The sequence below is a fragment of the Vulpes vulpes genome, chromosome 14 (genome assembly GCF_048418805.1).
Source record: "Vulpes vulpes isolate BD-2025 chromosome 14, VulVul3, whole genome shotgun sequence".
NCBI lineage: Eukaryota > Metazoa > Chordata > Mammalia > Carnivora > Canidae > Vulpes > Vulpes vulpes.
Genome location: NC_132793.1, coordinates 62,161,454 through 62,185,597, shown reverse-complemented (window position 1 = coordinate 62,185,597; position 24,144 = coordinate 62,161,454). Strand labels below are relative to the sequence as shown.

At 40.6% G+C, this 24,144-nt stretch overlaps 1 protein-coding gene and 1 pseudogene across 11 annotated transcripts in view; both read right to left on the bottom strand.

The window, feature by feature from the left end:
* MCTP1 (multiple C2 and transmembrane domain containing 1) overlaps positions 1–24,144 on the bottom strand; it is a 531,614-nt gene that overhangs the window by 506,055 nt on the left and 1,415 nt on the right. The gene's annotated exons all lie outside the window — the stretch shown is intronic.
* Positions 5,525–5,812, bottom strand: LOC112915545 (small nuclear ribonucleoprotein E-like; annotated as a pseudogene).

The following is a 24,144-nucleotide window of genomic DNA, read 5'->3' as shown; positions in this document are numbered from 1 at the left end:
TCTGTGGTCTTTCTTCCCAAACTCCATAACCCCAGTCTAATAATGAGAAAAACATCAGACAAATCCCAATTGAGAAATATTCTACAAGGTATCTGACCATACTCAAGCCTATCAAGGTCATCAAAAATAAGGAATATCTGAAAAACTGTCATAGCCAATAGGAGTTTAAGGAAACATGACAAAATATAATTGGTATATTGGATGGGATCCTGGAACAGACAAATGACATTAGGTAAAATCTAAGGTGATCTGAATGAAGTATGGACTTTAAGTTAAAAATAATGTCAATTCATTAACTGCAACAAATGTACCATTAGTAATGATGAATGTTAATAATAGGGGAAACTGAGTACTGAATATATGGGAATTTGCTGTACCATAGTTGTAATTTTTCAGTAATTACAAAATTGTTCTAAAAATAAAGTTTAAGATGCATATCAATAAATATTTCTGAAAATATTTTAAAATATCACATAAAAAGCTGGAGAGTTTATTAAATTCTTTAAGCATTTCCCTATTATTGAATATTTGCGACATTTCCAATTTAAAAGTAACAGAGTGATGTTAAAAGTAACAGAGTGATGAACAAATACCTACATGGATATTTGGCTCAAACCTTTGTTTATGTCCTAGCAACAGATTCCTAGAAGTTCATTCTATGTTTTTAAAAAGTCAAAATGGCACATTTATGTAAATGTGATAATAACCAAAAGTACTGAAAGTCCTATTAGATTGTGCAACTTTTCTGATGTAAGTTCCATTCCTCTTAACAGTAAAAATAAACAAATAAATAAATAATCCTGAATTTGCATTCAACTCCCAGCCTTATCCACTGATTCTTGCATTCATTCAATAAACACTTGTGTAGCTGCTCTCCCTCCAGGCAAGTATACTATTAGGAAAGACGTTTAACCCTCTTAAGACCTTATATCCTGACAAATAATAAAAGAATACCTAATTTACAGAATTCTTCATTTGACAGCTGAAGATCATTTCCTGATCTTTGCAGTGAGATAGTATATGAATAGTAAGTGGTAGGCGCTTTTAAACTAATTTTTCGCAACATTTGAATCTCCAGGCCATAATGTGATTCTGTAGCTAAAAAAGATTCCTCCCACATTAGCATTTGGGGATATTTTTATAAATACTTATTTAAAAACTTAAAATTTTTACTCTATAATAAATGATTTCTTATAGTATTTTTATATCTCCTTTTAACTTCACTGCCCTCTGGTGCCACCTAATGCCCGTGCCTTCTGGCGCTTCTTTGTTTCTTCACCTCCCGTAAATGTTATTTTAAGTTTGGGTGTAACCACATCAGCAAAACTTCCCCTGATTGTCTTCAAAATGTCCATGTATCACCAAACTCTTCAAAACCATTGCCACTGTTTCCATGACATCTGATTGTTTCCTCCTAAAACTTAAGAGACTTCAAGAAATTCAACAATGGTGTCTGTTAGAATGAATTTCTTAGAACTGTTCTCGGTGATGAAGAGCTGCACACAAATGGTTTTTGGAAGTAAACATGGTGCCCCCAAACTGCACTTGTAAAGACTTGAGAGGGGCAGGGTTGGGAAGGAGAAGGAGACCTACAAAGTGGTTTCAATGGAGTTGAAACAGATCCCACAGGGAGCCTGGAGCCTGGACTGCAGAGATGCCCCAATGAAGGCAAGATGTGGGCCTTTATAACTTCTCATCAAGCAGGCATTGGCTTTGAGCAGCCCCTTGATGGATACCAAACTTGGGAGAGGTGGTTTCCCATAGCCAAGGGCAATGCCCAGGGAGGGGCTCAGCTGTGAGACCATCATAGCCTAGAGCACAGGGTTGGGAGGAAGGGCACATCACTACAGGAAGGGGTCTGTTGGGAGCACCGAAGTTTCCAGGATGCCTCTGTTCTCACTTAGGCTTCACCTGCTCATTTACTCTTGCCAGTAGATCTTAAGAGGACCAACCTCTTGAAAAAGAAATCAACAGACCACCACAGGCATTTTTTAAATCAAGGAGACATCTGAGAGCTTGTAGTTCATTTCTGTTGTGAGATGGTGAAGGAAAATGGGCACTCCTACATACTGCTCTCCTCCCAGCACAGCATCTGGGTAGGAACTCTGAAAATACCTTCAGAGGATACCAAAATCACCACAATTCTTAGGCATTACACCCACTTTTAGGAAGAGAAAGGAAATGACACACAAAAATAAAAATATAAATAATATGAAAGGACCAACAATGAGATGAAGGTGCCTAAATCGGTTCTCAGCAAAAGACCCAAGGGAGGACTATGAGCAAAGAAAGTATTAGGAATCACATTCTAAATCTGTATTTGAGAAATTGATTATTTCTGCCTACAAAACCTTGAAAAATAAATCCCTGTAATAGTTGTAGCAATGTGGGATATTCTCAGGAGAGTAAGAGGTAGCCTGACTCAAAAAACTTACGGTTTTGTAAACAAAAGTTTGCATTTAACTTTCTTTGTTTTTTATGATTTTATTAATTTGAGAGAGTTGGTCAAAAAGAAAGAAGGAGCAGAGGGAGAGGGAGAAGCAGACTCCCCTGCTTAGCAGGGAGCCCAATGAGGGACTCGATCCCAGGACTTTGGGATCACAACCGGAGCCAAGGCGGAGGCTTAATGGACTGAGCCACCCAGGCACCCTGCATTTAACTCTTATGTTGGGTTCATCTGTTTTTTTCAGACTTTATGTAATTGTTCTGAGTCTGACAATTTAAAACATGTTAACTAAATCCTTTCTTTAAAAACAGGGCTTAGGGGATCCCTGGGTGGCTCAGTGGTTTTGCACATGCCTTTGGCCCAGGGCGCGATCCTGGAGTCCCGGGATCGAGTACCGTGTCGGGCTCCCAGCATGGAGCCTGCTTCTCCCTCTGCCTGTGTCTCTGCCTCTCTCTCTATGTCTATCATAAATAAATAAAAATAAATCTTTAAAAATAAATAAAATAAAATAAAATAAAATAAAATAAAATAAAATAAAATAAATAAAATAAAATAAAATAAAATAAAATAAATAAAAAAATAAAATAAAAACAGGGCTTTGGGGCAGCCCAGGTGGCTCAGCGGTTTAGCGCCGCCTTCAGCCCAGAGCCTGATCCTGGAGACCCGGGATCGAGTCCCACTTCGGGCTTCATACATGGAGCCTGCTTCTCCCTCTGCCTGTGTCTTTGCCTCTTTCTCTGTGAGTCTCTTGTGAATAAATAAATAAAATCTTTAAAAAAAAAAACAGGGCTTTGGACTTATGAAATATTGTATTTGAAAAAGTTCACTGTGGCACAAATACTAAGATATTGATAAAGATGGGTTACATGATTTTTTAAAAACTTACATCTAAACAGCTCCTTGAGATATTCTTTTAATAAACGACCAAAGCTATTCAATAAATATCAGAAAACTGAAAGATAAAAAGTTCATTTATGTCATACCATAACATCTATCCCTAATCATTCCTGGTAATTCAAAAATTAAAAGTTTTTTTTTCAATTAATAGTAAAATTATTTACTAATTATGCAATTTGATTTCACACTGGTGGGGTATCTACTATGTACAAGGCATATATTATGCAGAGGAAGTCACTAAAAGTGACCCTTTCGGAGACACTCCACTTGGGCTGTGGTGAAGAAAAGCGTTCAAGTGTAGGAAGGCTAATCATTACAAAAATATTATCTATAAAGTGCAGGCAGCCCCTGGTTTCCTGAATTGGTGAGCTTCCAGAAAGCTGTTTACAGACTTCATTTGCCCAGGGAAGCAATGTCACAAACGGGGCTGGTTTCCAGATGAGACCTCCTGACACAGTACTAGCAGCTCCAGCCCAAGGTCTGGGGGCAAGAAGTTACGAGCGACAGGAAGGAGAGCATGGTACTGTCTCCCTCCTTTGCCAGATCCAGAGTCCTGCTGCAGCCAAGTTTTGGACCAAAGAGAGCCTTCGGAGAGCATTCTCCTTTCCCCACACACCCCTTCTCAAAGCTCTACCATATTCCAGCCTCCTAGCATGCCCGCCAACTACTAAGTCCTGCAGCGCCCCCTCAGGCCCAGGTCACTGCCACAAATTCTACAGCTCATTCATTCCCATCCAGTCAACTTGACCCATCCCTTCAAAATTTAGTTTTTTTATCCAGGAATTAGGAGGAAAGAATCTAACTGAATGAATTCATGCTCAAGTATGAATGATGAGTCCTTAAAGCTCTAAAAGACAAGGGTGTAACTTTTAGAGAAAACACTTGTTAAGCCAAGGGTTGAGAATAACAGCCCATTAACAGTGATGTTGTGGGGGGTGGGGGGCATCATAGGAGAATAATGAATATGTATTGAGTATTGAACACATGCCAGAAACTCACGCTGCTTCACTAGACCCTCTTAAGAACACGTTCGGGTAAGTGTGCTATTCCCCTAGTTTTACAAAAGACAACCGTGGGGTTTGGAGAGACTAGCATCTTAGTGAGCACTAGAAGACGGTCGGCCTCATCCTGTCTCCACCATGCCAAAGTCAACCAGTCGTCACCTGGGGGAGGGCAGTTCGCCTAGGCCAGTCTTCCTTTGCACTTCCTTCTCTTCCTTTTACTGAAACCAGAGATCCTCTAAAGGCAAATTTTTTTCCAGAGTGTGACAGTAGGGACAACAGAGAAACTGAGGCAGCAATGGATGGATACTACTATAGCATATTTATATAAATGCAACTGAGTGGGGTGTGAATCAGGACCTGCTGGTACACTAGACCCTCTAAAAGGAGAAGACAGAATCTTAACTTCTTCAGTGTATTTATCCCCCATGCATCAGCATCTACCTATGTAAAGTATCGTTTATAGGTTCTTTTCCAACATTTTAGGCCTCAATTAATGAGAGTCTTTAAGTTAATGCAAGTGTTATCATCTGTACCAAAACTGACTTTAAACCCATTCATCTCATTACTACAGCTTTCCAACAGTATAGCAAGGCATTAAAAAAGGAATCTGATGGGGGATCCCTGGGTGGCTCAGTGGTTTAGAGCCTGCCTTCAACCCGGGCCGTGATCCTGGAGCCCCAGGATCGAGTCCCACATTGGGTTCCCTGCATGGAGCCTGCTTCTCCCTCTGCCTGTGTCTCTGCCTCTTTCTCTGTGTCTTTCATGAATAAATAAATTTAAAAAAAAAGAATCTGATGTACTTTTTAATGTAAAATGAGCACAGTGTATAGAATAAAAAACACAGGAGAAAGTCTCCCGCTGCAGGGCTGGTGTGAGCCCTGTGCCCCAGGCCAGTAGTTAGGTCCAGCAGCTCACAGATCAATGTTCCAGACACCTGATCATTCATCTTCCCAACTGCTGATTATTGACAGAAGCCCAAGTGTACATGGGAAATCTTTGCCTGTCCATAGCAATATCTTTTTTAATAAAAACAATCCCGCAGCATTTATTGTCATCTGGTAATAACATAAAGGTAATCAAAACAATATGAACAAATGTTTTAGAAGTACACTCCCAAACAAAGGACATCTAAAAAAACAAACTACATGGCTTTCTCAAGAATTTCTCACTTCATGGATCACTTCTGGTCGGAGACACTTTGGAGCAAGGCAATATTCTCTCTTTTCAGCAATGACCTGACCCAGGTGCTTTCTTGACTTTGTCTTAGAATGACTCCCTTCCGTGTTATTTAATATAAGGTTCACATACTCTTATCAAAACCAATGACACGGCCCTCCAACTGCATGTTCACTTGCTCATAAAGCCACACCTGAATCCGAGATCTATTTTGCAAGTATCTGAAGATGAGGCTGATGGGCTGTGCCATCACCTTCTGCAATTTCTGCCTCTGGCCACCGCATGCCATGGTGGAAGCTGACAAAGGCCACATGCCACCTCAGAAAGTGCCCAGAGCAATCTGATCAGCCTTTAAGGACCTGCGTCTCTCCCACCCTCAGTCTCCATGGTGCAGGTTGGATTCCCCTCACTCCAGGGCTTTGTGCTACACACATGACCTGACTAAGCACCTCATCTCCTGGCCACAGTGTGTAGAGCAAGAGCCCAATCATTCCAGTGAGACTCACTCCAAAGAACTGTGTATAAAGGGCTGTTGGAGGCCAATAGGTAGAAAGAAACTACCTGAGAGGGAAGAAGCCCAGAGCCAAGCAATTCTGAGGAAAGGTAAGAAGGAGGAGAGGGGCAGAGACCAAGAGACCTGATGGCATCGTTTGAAGCTCTGCATCCAGCCTGCAGCCAGTATACTCTCTGTTGAAGCCACAGCCGGAAAGAGTTGAGCTCCCGTCACTTACAAGGGAAGAGTCCTGAATGAGACATCTCTGTGCCTGAGCTCTACTCATCTCATTAGACATCTGCATTCCTGCCCACTTCTCCCCAAATGTTCCATTATGATGGGAACTGTGTGTTCCTGAGCCTAGCGCCCCTGGAAGAACCACAGGCCCATCCTCAGGAGCAGGTGCATCTCCTGGCTCCTGGCACATCAGGCACGCATCTCCCCACCCCGCCCCCAGGCCCCTGCACCCTCCTTCTCATAGGCTGCTGCCCTAAGCAGAGAGTCAGGCTTCCAGGCTCAGAGCTCCAGGTTAGGTCTACGGCTGGTTTCTTCTAAAGGGAGTTAAGAGTGCTTCTGCCTTTAACTTAAAGCTCTTTCTTCAAAATGACTCCAGAGTGTGGGCTTTTACATTTTCTAGCAAATCTATTTGTCAAATATGGCCATGGGATCACGGAGAGAAAATGAGAGAGCTGAGGACAAAAGTCCATTCACACTAGTGCTGCTCCAAACTAGGCCAACAGCAGTTACCATTAGGTAACTGAGCCTCCGTATCTCCTATGAAAAGGAATCCCCATGGTTTTATTTACTTAAAAGTGGGGTGTCTACACTACTTGATAGTGACATTAATCTTTTGTGTATATTTAATATTTTCCCTACTAAGAGGACAAATCTCTGGAGGGCAGGAGCCTTAGATCCACAGAAGCTAGAACAGAGACATGTGAGTAAAGCCCAAGGGCAGCAAACGTTGACCCCTGAGAGGGATATCTAAGAGGATCTAAGAGGATTCCAAATCACATCCTAAACTGTGATGTGTTTATTCGGGGAAATCCACCACAACTCTTACACAATCCTCCACAGAAGAGTTTTTATTCCCGTGGAGAAATGCCCACAGCACATAGTGGAGTACAAATGTCAGTTACAAAACATGCTCAGTGATTCTATTTTCATTTTTAAAAAATGATATATACACTGTCGAGACACATAGGGAATGATACTAGTTATGTCCAGGTGGTGCTATTGTGGCTGATTTTTTTCTTCCTTTTGCTTACCTCTGTTTTCTGAAAATCTGGCAATGAATTTACACTACTTACAGAATAAGTAGCTCATAACTCTGTGTAATCTAAATAAAACTCAGTCTTAGGAAGTAATCATAAATGTTCCTAAAGCTTTAAAAAAAAAAAAAGAGGGATATCTAAGAGGATTCCAAATCACATCCTATAGGAAAGAAATCTCACTTCTCAGTGGTTTGGTCCCAAAGAAGTCTCTCTACGAGGGAGCAGAAATAAACTTCCAGGAAACAGAATCCCATATTAACAATAAACTCCAGTTGTGACCAAATTAGGGTTCCAATTATATATTGGTCTCAGTAAATGCTGCAGGCCATAGCTGGCTTTTTTATTTCTGGGCACATCTGCTCTTCTTTCTAGGAACCCAGTCTATAGTTCTTTCCTTCTAAGAATGAATCCATGTCCCCTGCAAGTTTCTGGGATAAATAAACATAAGTGGTCATGGTTGAAAATTCAAAGACTCAAGTTTTGGGATGCCTGGGTGGCTTAGCAGTTGGGCGTCTGCCTTTGGCTCAGGGCATGATCCTGGAGTCCTGGGATCGAGTCCCACATCGGGCTCCCTGCATGGAGCCTGCTTCTTCCTCTGCCTATATCTCTGCCTCATGCTCTCTCTCTCTGTGTCTATCATGAAGAAATTAATGAAACCTTTAATAAAAAAAAAGACCCAAGTTTTTATTTATTTTTTTTTTTTTTGTAGTGCTAATAGAGCCATTTTACTTCATAAGAGCCATCACTGAGGCTTCCTTCCAACCCAAGGGTACTAACTGAGGGTTTTGGAATCCATGGGTTGGAAGTCATCGAATTCTTTGCTTGAAGGTGAATGAACAATACTGGATTTATGTACATTTGCATTTCTCTATGAAGAGAATGTCACAACTTTCATTGGTTTCTGGAAAGGGTCTACGATCCTTAAAATAAAAATTACTGTTAAATTTCTTTCCCAGTAAAACAGTATAGTGTTTGTTTGGTTATGGCTCTAGTAAAATGCTACATAAAGAACAAAAAAAGGAAGGGGGGAGTACATTACATTTTTCCATTATTGCAGATGCAAAATATGTAGGTTCTCAATAACTCTTTTGACTTAGGCATGGCATATGTCACTGAGAGTTTTTACTAGAAGCTATTTCCTACTCCAGATGGCAGTAATGCTTGGGTGTTTAGTGCAGCCCACGTTGCTTGGGTGCAAGTCATCACCATGGTTGGCTGGGAAGAGCAAAGCTTGAGTGGCAGGCCTGACTTGGGCAGGTCTTGGTATGATTTCTCAGCCCTCACTTGCTGGACATGCTAGAATCCATACCCTGAGCTTTCATAAAGTAGCAAATAGGCCACTAATACCACTACTTCAGGTTTTATTGATGGACTAGAGTCGCAACGAGGAGTTTTCGTATTTCCTTTTTTTTCTTACTACAATACTGTATAATCAACATCACGGTGGTTTTATACTCTTTAAGCTTTCCTTCTTGTTTAGGCACTATGGCCAATCTGTTTCACAAATGTGAATATTGGCTATACATGAAAATAAAAAAGCTTAGTTTTTATATCTAGGAAAATATAAAGGAAATATAAAACTTCAATCTCCCTCACCATGCTTCAGATCTGTTCAACAAGCAGTCTTCCTAATTACCCATGATTACATTAACACAAGATACAGATTTAACTGTATACCTCCTCACAGAATCCCTTCCCAAGGTTCTTCTTCTTCTTTTTTTTTTTTTTTTTCCCCATCCTAACTTCAGGAAAGAAATTGTTAGCTCACAAAATATAGGTCTTCCATAATTTACTGCTGTAACATTCAAATCACCCACTGGGCTTTATCTCATTTTCATCTCTACTTAGGCTCAGAAATGTGTTGTCTCTGAGAATCTTCCCCCTGAGTACCAACAAGGGGAGATTAGATCTCATTTCCTGCCTTCATTTACCTTCCAACAGTGCTCAATAAAAAGGCAATAGGAAGAATGAAATGGCTTGTTTTTCCAGGGGGAAAGATATTTTCATCCACTAGGTATTTCTGTTTCTTACAGACATTTTTAAAATACAACATCTCAGAAGAGGCAAGTAGCCTCAACCAACATTTCTACCTCTTTACAAACCAACTCTGTGAGCACAATGTGGTAGCAAAGAATAGCTCCAGTTGTGACCAAATTAAGGTTCCAATTATATATTGGTCATGTAGTGTAGCAGCAAAGAACAGTTATTTGCAGATCAAAGTCATGAACTTCCTGAAGATGGTTCTCCTCTTCACAGAGGAGCACCTGAGCTCTCGAAACAGCTTCAGAATTTGTTGAAGTCCACAATCTCCCCATGGCCCATGAAGTCCTGCATGACCTAGCCCCTGTCAACCATTCCAGACTGATCCCCCATACTTTCCTTCTTACCAAACTCCAGCTGCCCTGGTAAACTTTCTCTAAGTGCCCTGGTAAACTTCTCAAATTGCTGTAATGCCCTCTGCCCAGAACTACCTGCTACATCCTTTACTTCCTTCTGCTCCCCCAAATCTGGCCAACTCCTGTTATTTTTTTGCATTTCATCCTAAATGTCATTTCCTCAAGAAAGCCTTCCCTGCCCCTCTCCTTCCCACAAATTTAAGTTAGGACCACTTACAATTTATTCCTGTAGTTCTCTGTAATACTCTGAATCAGTTATTATAATTATAATTGATCATGATTAGTGTATTTTAGAAAATGTAATGGAAGGGTGGCTCAGTTGGTTGAGCATCTGCCTTCACCTCAGGTTATGATCTTGGGGTCCTGAGATCAAACCCCACGTCTGGCTCCCTGATCAGCAGGAAGTCTACTTCTCCCTCTATCCTTCTTCCCTCCCTGCCACCTGTCCTGCCCCACTCATGCTCTCTCTCCAATGAATACATAAAATCTTTTTTAAGAATGTAATGGAAGTTTCTCCTACTCACATAAACTCTGTGAGAGCAGGAATTAATAAGTCTTGTTCATCAAGGTGTTACCAAGACACCATGTCTACCACAGGGTAAATACTTAATAAATATGTGAGGAAGGGAGAGAGAAAGGAAGAAAGATATATTACCAGAATTGTTGGTACTGTAGCAAAAAGAGATCTTCCAGCTACCTGTACACATCTGGGGCTGGTTCATTATATAGAGCATTTAACCAAATCTTTTTACCATTCCAAGACATCTAGAAATGCCAGCGCTCATGAGCAGATGTAGCAGCTCTTCAGTGTGGCGGAGAGCCACGTACCACAGCAGTTAGACTCATAAGTTTTCGAGTCAGCCACTTACTTAGATACAAAAATCCCAGCTCCACCACTTACCGGCTAGGTGACCTGAGCAATTTTCTCACCCTTCCTGAACCTCCACTGATTCATCTATAAAATGAGGCTAAGAATTCTAGCCCCTTTAAGAGTTGTCTCAAAGGCTAGAAGAAGTACTGTCTGTGAAGCCCTTATGACCAAGATTTTAGTGCTATTACCATTATTACCAAGAAACATGAGAAACTGTACCAAATTCAGAAGATACTATCTTACATAGTGCCTTTTCCTTGTTAAAGGAATATAACCCGAACAGGAATATTCACAAACAAGCTGTTTTCTTGTCCAGAGATCCTAACACCTAGACTAACTGCAGAATGTATAGCTTTATTTTTCACAGGCATTGAACAACGTGATAATAGCCAGATACACGTACAGAATTCACAGATACACGTACAGAATTCACAAGAAATGATCTGAAAAGTATTCACTTATGAGCTTTCAGAACTGAACATGCAAAGAAACAAACTAATGTATTCACACTCACTATATCCTTCTGGATACTTTCCTCCAACGACTAACAGCACATTCTTCCAGTTGTCTCTCCAAAACAAAGCTGAGACTCAGATCCTTTAGTAAGACTGGTGTTAAAAGAGCGCCAGAACCAACCACGAATCAGTGGTTTGGGTGCCAGTCTGTACCTGGCACTGGTGCGCTGATGCGGCCCTGCTAACCAGTAGAGTGGTGGGTTTCAGGAAACTCTGGCCCCAGCAGGAATCAGATGTCTGCTACCCAAGCTCTGCCACTTACTGGCTATGGACAGAAGCTGGACTGCATACAAGCTAGTCAGCCTAATCATTTCCCAGATATAAAACACATTAGTAATACCTATCTGTTAAAACTGCTGTGAGCTCCTCAGTGGGATAACGCACATAATCTATAACGACTATTTGAGATACTATGTGGTGACTGCTTAGCAAATACATCTATTTCATTTCATATCTTTTCCTATTACCATGCTTTTCATAGACCAAGATGGTATTCATGACAGAAGCCAGGCAAGGCTGTAATATCTAGATAATATATAATTACAAGGGTCTCATAACTTACAAAATGTTCCTAATGACAATATCAATAATAGAAACAGCGATGATGATCCAGCAGGGTACCTGATAAGGAAGAATTTTTTTAAGTAAGACTGACATTTAAAAGTTGCTAGAAGTGATGCCTGGATGGCTCAGTGGATGAGCATCTGCCTTCGGCTCAGGTCGTGATCCTGGAGTCCTGGGATCGAGTCCCATACTGGGCTCCTTGCAGGGAGCCTGCTTCTCCCTCGGCCTATGTCTCTGCCTCTCTCTCTGTGTGTTTCAGATGAAAAAAATAAACAAAATATTTTTCTAAATAAACAAAATCTTTCAAAAAATAATAAAAAAATAAAAGTTACTAGCAATATCTTTATCTAGCAGCCAAAGAGAGCTAAGAGGACTTATTGCCAGTAAGAAGTAAGCAGGAGAGCTAGGATTACGCCTAATACCAAAATCTGTAACATTAAGTCTGTCTTTATTAAATTTACTTGTAATGCCATAACCTTCAGATAAAAAAGATGGGAAGGAAATGAGAGAAGAGGTGTAATGTTAATACTGGGGTGGGGAAAAAGAAAAGGCTTTAAATCCTCATTCCAAACTTCCACCTGGAGTTCCATTTCCCTAGGCCAGGCTCCTAGCGCACAACCTACTTCAGACAGCCTTCCTTTGTAGGATCCAAATTATACTGATATGGGACTCTGGACCAGTCCCTTAAACTCCTACAACTCAGTTTCCTTATCTGGAAAATGCAAAAGACGATGAACCTATGTCAGAAAGTAATGTAGTAAATGAATGAGCTAATAGATATAAAGCATCTAGAATAGTGCCAATGCATAATAAATACTGCGAAGGGTTAGTGATTAGTAATAGCAGGTATAACGTGTTATTTTAAAATGGCTCAGGGTGGGGGGTGGGGGGTGGATGCCTGGGTGGCTCAGTCAGTTATGCAGCTGCCTTTGGCTCAGGTCATGATCTCAGGGTCCTGGGATGAGCCCTGACATCAGGCTCCCTGCTCAGCAGGGAGTCTGCTTCTCCCTCTCCCTCTGTCCCCTCCCCCCTTGCTCATGGTCTATTTCTGTCTCTGTCTCTCTCTCTCAAATAAATAAATAAAATCTTTAAAAATAAAATGGACCCAAGGTGAGAGGCCTGGCATGTTGGTGGGCCATACATCGGAGGTGAGAGGACACAACTGCAAAGAGAGCCCAGCCCAGAGGACAACAATCAGCATGTCCCTACCTCACGTAATCTAACTTCAGAAGATGGAACATGTACTGCGATTTTACAAAAGTCAATCCAAATGCAGGGTAGTAGAACCAAGCCCTATCACTATAAAGAAGTTCACGGGCACTTAAGCAAAATTAGTTTGCACAACAAATTTCTAGCACCAAATGCAAACAAAATTTGTGTAGCTGCTTAAAACTCACATTAGATTTATATTCCTAGAAGAAAAAAAATAGAATTTAAAATACAAAATGGGCACAAATAAATAGATCACTCAGGATGCTATCCAGATATAATTAAGGATATGAATAAAGTAACGAAGTGGTATAAGAACATATTTTCAAAAACAGTCAGTGAGGATTAATAATAACACAAATAGAAAACAGAACATTCTTTAAGCAGCCAACAAAGGCAAAGGCCTAACTCAGTGATTCTCTGACTCGTCTTTTGAGGCGATTTCACAAAATGAGCTTCCTTGTGAGTACCAAGAGTATCCTCAGATGAGAATATATCTTTACAATCCTCAAGCTATCACTTTCTCTCTAATGAAAACATGAACTATAAAAAAAAAAAAGAGCTCACCAAAACACTTCCCTATTTTTAAAGGGAAGGATCTCTTTGTGAGGGCAAAGCCAGGACACACTTGAAAATACTAATGATAGATATTGGTTATTGTGACTTCTAGGTTTCAGAAGATTAGGGCATAATTCTTTTCCCTTTTACAGTGGTGGCTGTAAATAAGATGGCTACTTATGAAAGAACCATTTGGCTGAAGAAAAGGCCTTCCTTATACATTAGTTTAAATTCAAAATAAAAATCGTCATTACTCATTCCCTTTGCAGAGCACACCCCAGAGTAAACCATGAAAACTGCCGATTGGTTTTTTCTTCTCTCTCTGGGGCCGAGCTGTTTTTTTTATACAACATTACACAACTGCTCAGACCACATACACTTAAACCAGTTGTAAAGATGAAGTTATCACTGAAATTTAGTACTATCACATTACATTTTAGAAGTGAAAAAATATTGGGGTGCCTGGCTGGCTCATTCGGTAGAGTATGTGACTCTTAATCTCAGGGTTGTCAGTTCAAGTCCCATGTTGGACATGGAGCCTACTTAAAATAAAATTAAATTAATAAAGAAGTAGAAGAATATTGGTCTTGTTGTGGTCATCTTTGACCCCGGGGGAGAAAATAGTATGTGTGTGAAAGAATATGTATAAAACACACCTGGTGAAGACACAATTATGTGTATGTGTGTTACGTCAAAGCAACACAAACTGTCAAAATATCACAGGAGCTAGTTATTTAAAGTGCACCATGAAAAAAATAATTCTAAAAGCTTCTATTAAAAAAAAAAAAAAAAAAAAAAAGCACCTGACTTTCCTTTTTTATTTTCCCTGCCCATGTTCCCAGAAAGAAAAAGAAGTTAAAATAGCTGAATGGCAGGGAGCAGCAGGGCAGAGAATGAAGAGCCAAAACTCATATAATACACCACCCGGAGAGTCCCGTGAGAGGTAAACAGACTAAGCACGGTTGATAATCCAAAATACACAGAAATCCCCCCACAGCAAGTTCCATTTAGTTCTTCCTCATGCTCTGGCATATGCCCGGGGAGAAAAAACAGTTCAAGTCAGAAAAAGTGAAAGTGTCAGGCAGAAAGGAATAAATATAAGATCATTTTACAAAGGTTCACCTTCCTTGAAAAGAGGCAGAGGCCAGGGGGCCTGGGAGAGTGGACAATGCAGGCTTCCCTCCATCTCTGCCTGGCCCCCCGTCCTACTCAGCTGGTCCCCACAGGGCCGGCCTGAGAGTCACAAGGGCCCCAGCTGGGTCTAGAGGACACAAAGGCTGCCTAGGGTGCCCATGGGAGCAGAGAAGGGGTGAGGGGTAACAACCAAAATGGTTAGGTAAATGGTTTCTTGGAACTGTTGAGTTGAATTGGCATGTATGCAAGGCCAGGTCACAATCACAGCTGAACCTCACCCCGGCCCCTCAGCTCCAGTTGCTCTTTAAAAGCAGAAGGAAGAAAAAAAAAGAAAGAAAGAAAGAAAGAAAGAAAAAAAAAAAAGAAGGGGAAGGTGCAGTCCACCCTGACTCTCAGCCGGGAGACAGCAGGGCCCATGCTGATTCAGGGTTTCCCACCTCGGGGGAGCACGAGGCTTGGCGACGGCTCTGTAGTGACAGAGAACTTCTCTCCAAAATCTATTCCAATCTCAAAAGATACTTTAGGAAAACACTCAGACTTCTAATTTAGTGTGGTGAAAATACTATTTAAAAGCAACTATAGAAACGCTGAATTTTTCTGTTATGAAAAGCTACTTTACACTTCAATAAAAGAACAGGAGTCAAAAACGGCTTAAGGGCCTACATAGAATATGCTTTCTATTTTGAGAAAATACCTATTTGCAATTTTCAGAAATTGGTCATTCGCCATACACAGGTCAATCTTTCCTCTGAGAAGGAAAGCATATCTTAATATTTTTGTAGCACAACGCCCCAAGAATGAAAATTTCCAACAGAGCCCAAGGATTTTAAAACTTTCTGTCCTAACTATTCTTCCCAATACTTAACCTCTCTGACATCAGGTCCATATGAATCCATGAAACAGAGTCATGTGGGAGGTTTCCCTGGTTTCCCTGATTTTCTTTAACAAACATGTTTTGCCCTTTCTTTTACTCTACTTTCAGTGCCTCGTGCTGCAGAGAAATGGAAAACTATCTTATTCAGGAAAAATTCAAAATAACTAAAGAATATGAGCTATTCCGGTAAACAGGTGACAATCTGGCACTCAGGAGCCTGGAACCCTCAACCATGAATGCAAATTCCAACCTCAACCTTCCCTCTCCCTTCCCAAGAAAAAGACTCTTCAATAAAAGCTTTTTTTAAAAAAAACAAAACAAAGAAAAACCACAGACATACGCAAAGGGGAAAAATATGGTGCAATTAACTTCCTTCCACTCTCCCATTCCGTGAAGGTTTGGCCAAACCCCTGGCCTTTCAAATCTTTCTGTCTTCCCATCCCCAGGGTCAGGTCTCTGTCTAGCTGCATGCTCCCACTGGGATCCTGTGCCCCTGCTGCTAAGGACTCCCCTCCGCTCCTCACTTGACTCAGTCTCCCAGGCCCAGCTGCCTCCAGGTTCCCAATCGCTGGGCCGGATGCACTGCTCAGCTGCACAGTCTGGGCACAGCTTCAGCTTCACCTCTACTTTCCAGGACCCACTCCTGATTCCCAGGTTCTGAGTACACAGCACACTTATCTGTGGCAGTACTGTGCCCCCACCCCCGTGGGCAAATCCTAACCACACTCCAAAACAAGGCAGAAGCCACCAGGTGGGCACACTCTTCAACTGCTGACCCTAAGCCTACTGCTTACCTGCATCTGGGCCCACAGTGTCTCCTTCCATTTGCAATGGAAGAGGAACCTTTCTTCTGGCTGAAGCTACCACTTTCCCTAGGCTTCGGGGCCCACTCGGACCCATGCCCTTTGGTACCTCCCCCCCTTCACTTATCCTTCTGTTCTCCTTAAATGTCAACCTCTCCCTCTCTAATGGCTCCTCCTTTTCAACCCACACAGGTGATACTCATTTAAAAAAAAAAAAAAAACAGCTCTTCCAAACATCCTATCCTGACATTGTTCTCACTCTCCTACTACCTACTACTACTTTCTTTCATCCCCTAAAGAGCCAAACCAATTGGCTTCTTTCCCCGTCCTCAGCATCTCTGTCCACACCTCCCTCTGCCCTCTGTATCCTGGCTTCCGTGCCACCACTCCTGATTCCGTTATTTTGTATAATGTACTGACACCTACTATGTCCCAGATAACATGGGCCTGGCACAGGGAGAGGACAGGACAAATTGGACATGAGCTCTGATAGCTGCATTCAGCCCAGAAATAGATTGTATTTGGACTACAACTTAAAATATTTTTTTCAAATAATTGCCCAAAATTCAAGAGCCTGGAGATCTCACATGAAAATCCAGACTTTTGGCATGAATTAAAGAATCCAAGAACTCTGGCAGCAACGCTTCTTTCGCTATCTGACAATAACCAGTTGAAGCTGAAAAGCAGCCGCCCCTTAAATCAGGCAAGGGCTCGCTGGTTCACCACGGGCCCATCAAACCCTCTAAGCTCATTTTCTTTTCTCTGATGGCCCCTGTGTGCAACGAAGTTTGAATCCCTGTTCTAGATCAGTGCTGCCCACTAGACATCAAAATGTGACCAACATACATAATTTTAAATATTCTAGTAGCCATACCTTTAAAAAATAGGAAAGGAACATGTAAAATTAACTTTAATAATTATTTAATCCAACACATCCAAAATATTATTTCAATGTATAAGCACCATAAAAATTAATGAGATATTTTACCTTCTTTTCTCTGTGCTAAGCCTTCCCAATCCAGTGTGCATCTTATACTTGCAGCACATCTCAGTTGGAATCTGCCATATATCTAACATTGAAGAGCCATGTGTGGCTAGTGGCTCCATCTGAAGCAGCACAGTTCCAGATGCTTAATGATTCACTACAAAAACCATCTTACAAGTAGAGAGAGGGAGAGAAAATTAAGGGTAAAGAAGAAAGCAGGCAGGACCGAGGAAAAGGGTGATGTTAGAGAGGAGGCACGCTGAGGACTTCAAATTCAGTAGGAGGAATGCAGGATCACAGAGATAATGAAGAGTGCTCCCCAAAAACATAAGCTATGACAGTCCAAACCTGCAGGTATAAAAACACCTTTTATAGGCAAATGCAATTAATTGGCAATGCAGATTTTCTGGAGGGAGGCTTTAGTGTTTCATAAACATGTAGTCATTGTGCAAGGCAACCGACCAAATGTCTGAACCACAATTCACACACTTGACATTCAAGAGGCCACAGAATGGACCAGGCTACTGAGGACAGGATTCTTGCTCGAGACTGGGATTTTGATCTTGCTCAAGGGGATGGGTTTGAGGAGAAGTGGCAGTGATGCAGACAGAAAATTATCTTGAGATAAGATCCAAGCAGAGATCAATACTTAGAGATCATAAATGAGTGAGACTATGACAGCAAGGTGTTAGAAATCCAGATATGGGGGTGTAACATCAGAGGTCAGAAAAGGAGACGTGGGTGCAAAAAAAAGGATACCCAGGGTCAGAGACTGGCACCCAGAAATGCATCCCTGAGCCAGAGACCTCAGAAGTAGAAATCACTCCTCCATCTTCCATGAGAATACAATATGGTGGCCAGGGAGTTGGTGTCATGTCCTCCCTTCACATCCACAGACATGAACAAGAATTAAAGTACAAGCTGAGAAAAGCCAAGCCACTGGCTAGGGAAGAGGAGAAGGTCATATACATCTGCCAGACTTAAAAGGACTTGGAAGCAAGAAGGCAGGAACATCATTATGTAACTAAAAGTGCTTTTGAAACTTTTCCAGAACTTCTTCTGAATAGCTCTAGCCCATCCATTCATCCCTTCACTCAGCAACCACTTATTGAGTAGTCTTCCCTCTACAATGCTGATTAGACAGGTCGATCGTACTAAGGCTTGCCAAATCCTACTCTAGTAGTGCTGGTGAAAGTAGCTCAGGCTTAAGATAGGGTGAGTTGCTCATATTGATGGGGCCTCACTGAATAAAAACTATGGGATTAGGAGGGCGCATTGATCACAACGCATTCAGAGGTCCATTTGTCTATCATGTGTTGTAGTTTTTCCTAAAAGTATGAGACGATGAGAAATAAAGCTGGTATAAGATATCTCAAGAGACTTCACAGGAATATTGTTCTCTCAAGAAGGCAGTGTGCATGACTTTTAAATCTCTTATATTGAAAATACAGGTTTTTTGCATTGTTTGCATTCAAATTAATGTTAAATACACATATTTGGAGACATGAGGAAAATCATGGCCTGTAACCTGCTGAAAAAAAACTCTAATGTAAGAAACTGGTATACATTGGAGGGGGAAACCATTTGCATAAAATCTTCGATTGTTGAGGGATAGTAATCACTTTCCATATCTGACGTATAAAAAGCACTGTAAGTTAGAAAAAATGGTCGAGAGTGACAAAAAAAAAAAGCAAGTGTCACATAAAGTTAATCATGCAGGGGAAATAAACGCACAATTGTCAAGGATTCCAACAAATTCAAAATCACAAACAAAAACAATAGAGATTTGGCAGCAGAAAAAATGACACAAAGGGTACCTCACACGTTTCAATAATTAACTATATAGAAAGATAAATTTGTCCTAAATACATATGCTTCATACCATAATTTTATGAAAAACAAGTTTATCTAAAGCAAATTCTAGTACAACTAGAATATTTACCTCATTCACATTAAACAAACAAACAAAAAAGTCAATATTCAAAGAGTAAACCTCAGTTACCAAGAAAAGGTTTTAATTAAGATTCTTGGCTGATTGAGGCAAGGAAATGCCTAATGTTTAGTAAGTTTTCCAGTAAAAAAAAAAAAAAATTCAGATTTCAAAAAATTTCTGCTTATCTAAAGCATACGACTATGCACTGCAATTAGCTATAATTAATAAAAAGTACATGACCCAAACTTCTGAATATGCAGATTTTGTCAATGCTTACAGTATTACCTAAACATACTATTTACTTTTCATCACTCTTGAGTTGACATTTTGATAATCATGAGTCAAGAAACCACACTACATATTTCTGAGTTACAAAAAATACATTAACCTTTAATTTTGTGAAATCATCCCTTATTTCCAAATGACAGAGCAAAAGAAAAACGGGAGAGTGCTTGTCCTATGATCTTTATGAGTCTATTAATCCTATTTTATCTAAGTATTTATTTTTGCTTTTCCAGGACAATGTGCAAATACTTGCCAAAGGTAGTATAAGATTTTTTCATTACTTTGTGAAATTGTGATGTCACCAGTACTGTCTCAGTTAACTTGAGGCTACTTTTGCCATCAATGCAAGTAAAGTAATTTACATCTTAAGTGAGAAGGACCAACAAATTTCCCTGTTAATTTTTTTCAGCTACCCACTTATTTGTAATGGTGGCAGTGGCAAAACTTCAATATACTGTTATACTATAAAACATTAGCAATTACTAGTGTTTACTGAGCTCACATAATATTTACTTGATAATATTTCCATATATACAAGATTCATAGCTGTAGTCAGATCTTCCAGATCCACAGCATAGAACATAAAAGTCATAGGAAAATAATTCCACTCCAAAGTAAACCTGTCACTGTTTACTCTCTTTCTCTGCAATAAATTGATGCTCCAGTGATCTTTTTGGAAAGCTATCACACATCAAACTTCATGACCTGTTCCAAAGTTCCTAAGATCTCATCCTTTCTCTCTCACTTTGAAAAAGCTATTAACATTGCTTTTAGGGCTTGTTTTGGGGAGTACTGGTTTTTTGGTGATTTTATGTCATTTACATTAGAAATTACATTTCTTCAAATTTGTGTCTTCCCCAAGATTAAGTTACAGTCTATGAAGTAATATTAGAGACACCTGAAAAATAGCAAAAATTAACCCAAATCACACTTTTAAATCATTTTTTAAAATATATGCTTTCTCTAAAAGGTCAGATAGTTAATGAGCCAAGATACACTTCATGTATAGACTTAATCTTAGAAAATCTTTTTATACTTTTTGTGGGAGCTTACAGATGTATTTTAGGAATTTTTTCCCAATGAATGAATATTCCTCTATGTTTTGAAACATTTCTGTCATACCCTGAATAGCCACTTTTTTGACAAAAACTTTTTTGCTTCTCTACAGAAGCAATTTTAACAAAATGAATTTAAAAGAAAAAAACAATAAAAGTTTAGCATTCATAAACTTCATGCTTTTGTTAAAGCCCTAAAAAACTGTGACATATTCATTCTTCACTCTTTATCTTAAAATACTGGCTTCCTGATTCTAGCAAAATATAATTTTAGTAACTCATCAAGACAGAATACATAAAATTGGCATATTTTTGATATGCACACAAATTGAGAAAGCATCTTTCCCAACTGTGTTGCAGAAAATGAAATGCATCTGGTATGACAATATGGCCAAGCACGTGAACTAGAATCAGTGGGAAGAAATGTTTTTTTTTTTCTTTTTCTCAAAGCAGAACATTTTAAATAACGTACATGCCCCAACATGTACATTAAAGTGTCTTCCAAAGGTGTATTTGGCTAAAGAACACAGAGTAGCAAGGGGGCTGGTAAGGGCATGGGAGGTTTGCTCAGTTTTAATCATTGTACATCAGTGATTTCCAAATCTCTTTCCCCCATCAGTTCAAACTGATGTAGTTGTTTTTATTTTTTACTCTTTTTTATTTTCTTGCTTTTGCTTTTGCTTAACACCTCCACCCAGAGTCAGAGTTTATGCACATATGTTGTTGTGGCCTCATGCTGAGCTGGAGGGGGAAGTGGAGAGGTAGGGAGGTGTTGGAGAACATGGCTAATGCCAGGATCAAGCAGCGAAAAATTGAGACATTTGGGTTATTTTTGCAATGAATTTTCTTTCTTCTTTGAAAGAAAGTTCTTTTTATCTAGGCAATCTGAAGATGTTTTTAACGCTTTTATTACCTTTCCTATCATGTGCCCCTATCTGTTGTTGAACAACACAGGAATCTGCCTACGCTAGGCACTCCCTTCCCCAGCCCAAGTGTGTTCTGAGGCCAGGGGCTGGGAGAGCAAGGAAAGATCTCGGAGCCATGCAGGAAGCTTGCAGGGTGCTGCACAGCTCAACCTACTCCTGGACACCGTCCTCAGAAGGGGGTCCTCTTCTACTTGCAGCATCCAATTCTATTTCTTTCTCTTCCTCATCACAAGGTAAGCCAGCCTGACTCTCAGATTTGGGCAGAGGGTCCGTGAAAGGACTTAGAAATCCTGCTTCTGCATTGGTGAGACAATGCTGCTGAAAGCCAGATCTGTGGCTTCTAACAGAAAAAGCTGTCTACTTCTCAAGGAGCCGACTCCATGAGCTGCAGGTGTAGGGAAGCAACAATGGTGCCCCTTCCTGGGACTGGGTGTGGCCTTAAACTAGCCCCTTGGGGCTACTGTTCTGGCCACACCCCACCTTTCATCTATTCTGTGAAACGTATTTTAGCTTTGTTACTCTTTTTACGTCTTCCTTGAGATGCCGGCTCCTTATAACGAAAGCTTCTTTAGAAGATAGAAGGTATCCTCAATAATGTCACTTGTAAGTGTGATGTAATAAAAGATGAAATAATGTATCACAGAGAAAAGAACAACTTAATATAGCTAATACATCACAGAACTGATTCCAGGGAGTGGGGAAAACCCTCCAAATGTAGTAAACTTGCAAGCATTAGTCATAGGACTGAAGTCATCTTGGAAACAAAATAAGCTCTAAAAGTGGTCAAAGGCAGTTATAGTAATGTAAAAAGATTCAGGAGAGTTTTAGCACAGAACCTCCGTCATTTATTAACGATGTGACCCTAGAAAGGTTATTTAATGTCTTTGAACATCAGTTTCCTAATCCATAAAAAGGCAACAAGAACTTCCATCATGTAGGGCTGCTGGGAGGATCAAATCCAGTAAGGCTATAAAGTGCCCAGCATACCATGAGGGCACACACAATGCTAGTTTAGTATGCTCTCCAAAACAGACTTAGGTCTTTGGTGTACAAAATTCATAATTACATAGAAATATTTTTTAAAAAACAGTGTCAGAAAACTGGTAAAAACTAATATAAAGATTAATTCAGAACTGTCTGTTTTTATCGGAGAAGGACAAACATTATATGGTCTCATTCATTTGGGGAATATTAAAAATAGTGAAAGGGAATAAAGGGGAAAGGAGAAAAAATGAGTGGGAAATATCAGAAAGGGAGACAGAACATGAGAGACTCCTAACTCTGGGAAACGAACTAGGGGTGGTGGAAGGAGAGGTAGACGGGGGGTGGGGGTGACTGGGTGACGGGCACTGAGGGGGGCACTTGATGGGATGAGCACTGGGTGTTATTCCATATGTTGGCAAATTGAACACCAATAAAAATAAATTTATATATAAAAAAAGAATTGTCCGCTTTTGCTTTCAGAATCTTGGTTCAATGCCTGCAAAGTAATTTAGTGAATCAAATAATCTACCTTCAAAATAATTCAGTTATTTGTTGTTGCATTACTTTTGTCCATAAAAGTGAATAAAAACCACTGCAAACAGTATCCCAACTCTAAAGTTCTTATGCCTCAGGATTACGTGCACACTCAAAAGTAAATTCTTCTAAAATATACAGCATTCATCTATACTGAATTTAAAACATCCTTTTAAGACCACTTTTTACTCTAGTTTTGAAGCCAGACACACGAGTTCTATTCAATTATCTTTCAAGATAAAAGGGAAGGTAGAGCTATTTAGACTCTTTGTCAGGGCTCTCTCTACTTACTCTCCCCAGAATAATTAAAAACTTTTTCTAGAACATTAGTAAAATCAGGTTATCCACCTGTATCCCAGCTTGCTTTCTGAAACTACACTAAGCAGCTGATAAACCATAAGAACTTTCAACTGATGGCCCATCTCATTCCTGCATCACGCTGTTTGAAACGCGGCCTTAGGTTTTCTGGAGCCCGGCTTTTAACCTACTTAAAAAGATTAACCTTTAAATGAGTTCAAGAGTAATTAATCAGAGTCAAAATAATGAGAATTTAAATAAGCCAAGACGTACTGGAAGAAAAAAAAGTTCTTCAGGCCACCGAGAGACCGAAACTTTCAAAATGCCCTGCTAGCAGGTACACACTTTGTAGGTCTTAACAAAAGGGGCGCATCGCCTCTGCAAAACCGAGGGAATAAAAAGCAGCTGCTCAGGGGAACGCCTTAAGAATCCTGCTCGTTCATTTTCACTTGACTCTTAATGGGACCAAACTTAACTCCTGCCTGACCAACGAGGCTACACGATGCCTAGAGAACAGACTTAACACGCAACTGCTTCCGAGGACCGCTGACGCGCGGGGAAGGCCCGGGCAGCTGGTCTACCTCAGCCCACACGCTCCCGCCGCGCACCTGTTGGGCCCGGATCTACTCGCGCCCCGGGACTTCTAGGAAGGGCGCGCGGCAGCACGAGCAGCCTTTGGCTCTTAGGGTTTCCCCCGAACACGGACCTCACCGTCTCCAATAATCCACCTCTCCGCACCACCGTTCCTTCCCGCAAGCCACTGGTTTCCAAAGGTGGCCCCTCCGCACCTGCAACCGTGGTTGCAAATTTTCTAAGTTGCTCGATCTTTCTTTGGAGAAGGCGAGAGACTTCGCTAACACAGTCCTTCCAGGGGACCTCCCCCCGAAAGTGCCCATCTGATGTCTGGCGTTAGCCCTCTCCTCCCTGGCTC